This window comes from Tamandua tetradactyla, chromosome 26 (assembly GCF_023851605.1).
Source record: "Tamandua tetradactyla isolate mTamTet1 chromosome 26, mTamTet1.pri, whole genome shotgun sequence".
NCBI classification, from domain to species: Eukaryota; Metazoa; Chordata; class Mammalia; order Pilosa; family Myrmecophagidae; genus Tamandua; species Tamandua tetradactyla.
In genome coordinates, this window is record NC_135352.1 from 12,446,743 (window position 1) to 12,454,150 (window position 7,408).

Here is a 7,408-nt window from a genome sequence, read left to right on the forward strand (position 1 = left end):
TTGGAGATGAAGAAGGAAAATGCCTTCCATGGAGCTTCGTGAAACAGGAAGCCACGAGAGAAAGCTAACAGATGACTCTGTGTTTACCACATGACTTTCCAGATGAGAGAGAAACCCTGACCGTGTTCACCATGTGCCTTCTCACTTGAGAGAGAAACCCTGAACTTCATCAGCCTTCTTGAACCAAGGTGGTTTCCCTGGATGTCTTAGATTGGACATTTCTATAGACTTGTTTTAACTGGGACATTTTTTCTGCCTTAGCACTATAAACTAGCAACTTATTAAATTTCCCTTTTTAAAAGCCATTGAGTATCTGGTATTTTGCCTCCTGGCAGCTAGCAAACTAGAACATAGATCTACTAATGAACTGCATATCATAATGAAGTCTTTTGATACACAAATTTTTTTAGTTTAGTAGAAATCCCATCTACCTATTTTTGCTTTTGTGGCTATGCTTTTGGGGTAAAATGACCACAACCTAACACGAGGTCCTGAAGATCCTTCCCTAGGCTTTATTCTAGGAGTTTCATAGCTTGGGGTCTTACAGTTAGGCCTTTGATCGATTTTGAGTTGATTTCTGTATATGGTATGACATAGGGCTTCAGCATCATTCTTTTGCATATAGCTATCTATTTTTCCCAGCACCATTTATGAGAGTCTATTCTTTCTCAACTGGCTATACATGCTAGAATTTATTTCTGAACTCATCATTTGATTACATGGGTCTATGTCTATCCTTGTGCCAGTACCATGATGTTTTGATTACTGTAGTTTTGTAATACATTTTAAAATTAGGTAGTGTCAGTCCTTCAACTTCATTCTTTTTAAAGACAGTTTTGGCTAATTTTAAGTCCCTTAACCCTCCATATAAATTTGACGTCTTGATTTTCCATTTGTGCAAGGAAAGCTGTTAGAATTTTTACTGTGATTGTGTGAATTTGGAAGTGGGCATTTGGGTAAAATTTATATCTTAACTAGATTTAGTAGTAAAGTACAAGAACACAGACTGTTTTTCCATTTTTAAGGCCGTCTTTGATTTCTTTTAGCAATGTTTTGTAGTTTTCAATGTGAAAGTCCTTCACATCCTTGGGTAAATTTAATCCTTTTATTTTATTTTATTTTATTTTATTTTATTTTATTTTATTTTATTTTAGTTGCTATTGTAAATGGAACTTTTTCTCGATTTCTTCTTCCAATTGCTCATTACTAGCATATAAAGACACTACTGATTTTTGTGTGATCTTGCATTTTCTGAATTCATCTAGTAGCTTTGGTGTGGATTTTTCAGGACTTTGTGTCCATACATGTCATCTGCAAATATTTTTACTTCTTCTTTTCCAATTTAGATGCCTTCTACTTCTTTTTGTTGCCTAATTGTTCTGGCTAAAATGTCCAGTCCAACGTTGAATAACAGTGGTGGTAGAAGGCCTCCTTGTCTTGTTCCTGTTCTTAAAGGGAAAGTTTTCAGTCTTTTGCCATTGAATACGATATTAGCTGTAGGGCTTTCGTATATGCCTTTTATCATTGTTCTGGTCTGCCAGCTGCCAGAATGCAACACACCAGAGAGGGATTGGTTTTTAATAAAAGGGGATTTATTTCATTAATTCTACAGAGGAAAGGCAGATAACTTTCATCTGAGGTTCTTTTTTACATGGGAAGGCTCAGGGTAATCTCTGCTGGCCTTCTCTCCAGGCCTCTGGGTTCCAACAACTTTCCCCGGGGTGTTTTTTTTCCACATCTCCAAAGGCCTGGGCTGAGCTGTGAGTGCTGAGAAGAGGAATGCTGAGCTGCTTGGGCTGTGCTAGGTTGCACTCTCTCATTTAAGCACCAGCCAATTAAGTCAAACATCATTCATTGCAGCAGGCATGCCTCCTAGCTAACTGCAGATCTAATGAGCAACAGATGAGGTTCACATACCATTGGCTCATGTCCACAGCAACAGAACTAGGTGCCTTCACCTAGCCAAGTTGACAACTGAATCTAACTACCACAATCATGTTGAGGAAATTTCCTTCAATTCCTAGTATTCTAAGAATCAAGAAGGACTATTGGACTTTGTCAAATGCCTTTTCTGCATCAATTGAAATGAACATGTGATTTTTTTCCATTGTTCTATTAATGTGGCATATTACATTAATTGATTCTATTATTTTGAACCATACTTGAGTATCTAAGATAAATTGCATTTAATCTTTGTGTATAATTCTTTCAATGTGCTGTTGAATTTGTTTTGCTAGTATTTGCTCAAGAATTTTGCATCCATATTCATAAGGGATATTGGTCTGTAATTTTCTTTTCTTGTGGTATATTTATCATGGGCCAACATCTATGGGTGGTGCTGGCATCATAGAATGATTAGGAAATGACCCTTCCTCAAATTTTTAGAAAAGTTTGAGCAGGTTTGTTATTAACTCTTCTTGTGATGTTTGATTAATTCACCAGTGAAGTGATCTGGTCCTGGGCTTTTCTTGATTGAGAGGTTTTTTGATTTCTGATTCAGTCTCTTTACTTGTTATTGGTCTATTGAAATCTATTTCTTTGGAATCAAGATAGCAAGTTTGTGTATTTCTAGGAATTAGTCCATTTCATCTAAGTTGTCTAATTTGTGGGCGTACAGTTACTCATAGTATCTTATAATCCTTTTTATTTCTGTAGGGTCAGTAGAAATGAACCTCCATTCATTTGTGATTTCAATTATTTGAATCCTTTCTATTTTTTTCTTTGTCAGTATAGCTAAAGGTTAGTTGATTTTATTGAACTTTCAAAGAATCAAATTTTGATTTCATTGTTTCTCTCTATTTTTTGAAATTCTCTATTTCATTTTGCTCTGCTCGAAACTTTATTTCTATCCTCCTGCTCACTTTGGGTTTAGTTTGTTCTTCTTTTTCTAGATCCTCTACTTGTAAGGCTAAGTCTCTGATTTGAGATATTTTCTCATTTTTTTAATGTGAGCATTTAGAGCTATAAATTTCCGTCTAAGCACAGCCTTTGTTGTACCCTGTAAATTCTGGTATGTTGTTGATGTGGGGCATTTTTAGCGAAAATTGTCTGCTTGGCATATTGCTAAGAGACTTCATGTTTCCCTTTGTTAGCATAAGAACTCTGACCTAAGTTTGACTCAGAGTGCCCTGTATGCATGCATGAGCCATATGGGAAATGTAATCAGTAGGATTAATCAGTAGAACAATTTCAAACCCATAGTATACTACTGGGGAAAGACCATCTAGTGCCAAAAGGCTTTGGAAAGTAAGATATTAAGCCTCCTTCAGGGATCTGCGTGGTGCCCTTGAAATGTGCTGCTTATTCAGTCTTTGGGAGAACTGGCCCCTTTTCCAAGTCTGAAGTAAAATATTCACAATAGCCTACGAACAATGGTGAACCAAAGGGGAGGGTGGTAGAAGTAGTGCACCCTGGTGTAACAATAAGGAGGTACATAAAAGTACCTAAAAGTCAGTCTACTTTTTTTGTTTTTTAATCACTGTATACTGACAATTCTAGACAATGTTGGGTTAAAATACTCTTCCATTCTAGGGTGGACTGCTCCCACAGCCCTCCACCCCTTGGTATATTTTTGCTCTGGAGTCCACATTATCCTTATATCAGACCATTTCTTCCTCCACACAAAGTAATTGACCAGGGGCACTCTCTGAAGCTCAGCCCACAGAGAAGATTTCTTTTCATCACAGTCTTTTGGGACCACTGCATCAGCTCTGCTCTGAAGTTTCTGTCAGCTCTGTCATTTCTGTCCCTCTCCAAAATGTTTCCTCTTTTAAAAGATTCCAGTAAACTAATCAAGACCCATCTGAAATGGGTAAGGTCACATCTCCATCTAATCAAAAGATCACACCACAGTTAAGTGTGTTGCATCTCTGTGAAGATAATATAATCTAAAGTTTCCAACCTAAAGTATTGAATCAGGATTAAAAGAAATGGCTGCCCCCACAATATTTCATCAGATTCTTCTTGTCATTGCTAAGTGCCTTCTCCCAGCTGCTGTGTTCTTTTGCTTTTAACATCCCATACCAGTGACTCTCCTTAGAGGACTGTCCAAGGGCTATTAGAGCCAATTTTTCCCACAGTTGCAGAGAGTCACTTGTGCCTGGGAGTTTACCTTCTCCTGGAGGGGTCCTATGCTGAAGACTGACATGGGTGGGTGTACGGCTCATCTTTCTTGTCTTGAGTAGATCAAACTTCAAGGGTAATTTACATTCCAGAGCTCCCAACAGGATCATGCTGAAGCTGGGACTTTGCTCCAAAACTGCACACTTGCTGGGATTCTTCCCCTTTCCTGTCTTGCTTCCCCTTTTCCTTACAGGTTTCTCCTGGGAGCACCTTGTTATTAAATCACTTGCTCACACATCAGCATCTGCTTTAGGGGAACATAGCCTAAGACAGTTGGTGCTAAAAGTTATTCTAGACAGCATACTATAAGAATGGGGTTCTGGAGTTGGAGCCCCTGCAGCCAGAGAGCAATGAGAACTCCCTCACTAGTAATAAGTAGATACCCCCAACGCTGTAGAATTACAACCACCAAGACTTTCATTTGTGGTGAATTAGGATGGGACACAGTGGGAGGAGATATCATGGCTTTGTGTAATTTCTATTATTTGAGAAGTATAAGGGAAGTAGTAATTATAAGAACTGTGAAACTGGTTGATTATCTCTGGGCATCACTGATGTATTGAGGTGAAAATGGCAAGCTCAGGTATGAAAATCAGAAGGCCTCCTTAAGAGCGTTTAAAGACACTCTACTTTCCAACATTTACAGGGCATAACATGCTAAAGACCAGGCCTGGACCTAATTGTAGGAATAGGAGAAATCCAGAGAAGGCTGGATTTATAGCCTCATGAAGTCTCCTATGCCAAATCAAGAACTTGATGGGGAAGGAGTGTAACCCTGAGACTTGGAATGGTAGTATCTAGATAGATGCAATTGAGAATTTTTAACCCTCTGGACCTTCAGAAGGATAGAGGATAGGAAATTGCCTTTCACCTCAAGACTATGCAGAGGCCTCAAGTAACCAGATGTCTTTTGGTCCTCACGACAATATCTGCCCTCCTGAAGTTCTACCTCCTTTTCTCCTCTTGGTCACTAGACCAATAACTAGGGAATAGTCTCACTAGGGTCTGATTGAAAAGTGCTGGTCTTGCCAAGGAAAGAAAGGAGATATTCACCTGAAGGAACTTAAAGCCATGTCTAGCATTTCCAGGAGTGTCCTGAAACTTCTGCAGAGGTGGGAGAAGGGGGTGAAAAAGAAAGCTAGATAAGGGAGCACTTGCTAATATGAAGGCACTTTCCTGTGACTCAGGATTTAATCCCTGACAATGGAACAAGTCTTAACGTGCCATTGAGATGGCTTTTGGAAGCACTGAGCACATTAAAAGAAGTGGAGATGCCAGAATGCCTTGGAAGAGTGCTAAGGATGGTATTAAAAGGCTCAGTGAAGGAAGAATGTCAGAATGAATCTATTACTTAAGACTCAAGGACCCACCAGCTGTCTGTGTTCCTTGGAAGGGCCCAGAGGACATTCCTTCACTTTTGCAATAAGAATATACTGGAGGGAGTGCCCAGCACTGTTCAGAAATTCAGTTGTGTTGTTCTCCATCAGCCAGGGCTGATGGTAGGAGCTGCTGTTACAGAACTGGTTTCCTAATGACAATAGGGATGATAGGATTCTGGAATAGCAGATACCAGGTGGCAGCACTTAAGCAGCAAAGACAAGGTTATAATGGGCATACTATAAAATAATATAATACTATAATGGGCAGCAAATTTGGAATAGTGCATGGATGCATCAGTCTGTTGAAGGAGCTGCTGTGCTGTAGCACCACATAGCAGTGGTCCCAAAAGACAGTAATGAAAGGAAATCCTCTCTGTGGTCTGAACTTCCAAGAGTGCCCCTAGTCAAATACTTTGTGTGTAGAAAAATGGTCTGACATAAGGATAATGTGGACTCCCGAGTAAAAATAAACCAAAGGATGGGAGGCTGTGGGAGCAGTCCACCCTAGCATGGAGGAATATTTTAACCCGAACATTGTCTAGAATTGCCAGTGCACAGTGATCAAAAGACAAAAAAAGCAGACTGACTGTGCTGGTTTGAAAGGATGTATGTACCCTAGAAAAGCCACGTTTTAATCCTAATCCCATTTTGTAAAGGCAGCTGTTTCTTCTAATCCCTATTCAGCATTGTATGTTTGAAACTGTAATTAGATCATCTCCCTGGAGATGTGATGTAGTCAAGAGTGGTTGTTAAACTGGTTTAGGTGACGACATGTCTCCACCTATTCGGGTGGGTCTTGATTAGTTTCTGAAGTCCTATAACAGAGGAAACATTTTGGAGAATGGGAGATTCAGAGACAGCAGAGCAGAACGACATAGCCACGAGAAGCAGAGTCCACTAGCCAGCGACCTTTGGAGATGAAGAAGGAAAATGCTTCCGGGGGGCTTCACGAAACAGGAAGCCAGGGGAAGATAGCAGATGACGTCTGTTCGCCATGTGCCCTTCCAGATAAGAGAGGAACCCTGACCTTGTTTACCATGTGCCTTTCCAGGTGAGAGAGAAATTCTGACTGTGTTCAGCATGTGCTCTTCCACTTGAGAGAGAGAAACCCTGAACTTCATCAGCTGCCTTGAACCAAGGTATTTTTCCCTGGATGCCTTAAATAGGACATTTCTATAGACTTGTTTTAATTGGGACATTTTCTCGGCCTTAGAACTGTAAACTAGCAACTTATTAAATTCCTCTTTTTAAAAGCCATTCTGTTTCTGGTATATTGCATTCTGGCAGCTAGCAATCTAGAACACTGACTTTTAGGCACTTATATGTATCTCCTTATTGTTACACCAGGATGCACTACTTCTACCACCCTCCCCTTTGGTTCACTATTGCTCATAGGCTGTTGTGAATATTGCAGTAAATAGGTCAGAGACCTGGAAGGAGCAAACTGGGGACATGAAATCCTGGGGGGCCTATAGAAGTTGGCTCAGGGTGTGAGGATATTTGTACCCCTGTTTGTACCCACCAGAGAGGATTCACTGCAGAAGAGGCATTAAGCAACTAAATGCCCTTTAAAAATGTCCAACAGTACTTGCTTCAGTGGCACATATACTAAAATTGGAACGATACAGAGAAGATTAGCATGGCCCCTGCGCAAAGATGACACGCAAATTCATGAAGCATTCCACATTTAAAAGAAAAAAAAATGTCCAACAGCCCCAATCCCCAGCCACCTTGGTGCCCAACCACAAGAACTCTTTCTCACCATGGCTGATTTAGCTTTTGTTGCTGTTAAATGTCTTACGGATCAGCAGCAAGGACTGACCCCAAGCTTTTGATATGGTACTTCCCCTCAAGGAAACCAACCAGTCCCAAGGTAGCAATTTGATGAAATTGGATCCCTTCCTTCC

The 7,408-nt window shown here is 40.1% G+C and overlaps 1 non-coding gene across 1 annotated transcript; it reads left to right on the forward strand.

Moving 5' to 3' along the window:
• Nucleotides 1-7,085: 7,085 nt before the first annotated feature.
• On the forward strand, nucleotides 7,086-7,192 carry LOC143670069 (U6 spliceosomal RNA). The gene has a single exon (XR_013169250.1). It is a non-coding gene; the product is annotated as a U6 spliceosomal RNA (small nuclear RNA).
• The last annotated feature ends 216 nt before the right edge of the window (nucleotides 7,193-7,408 follow it).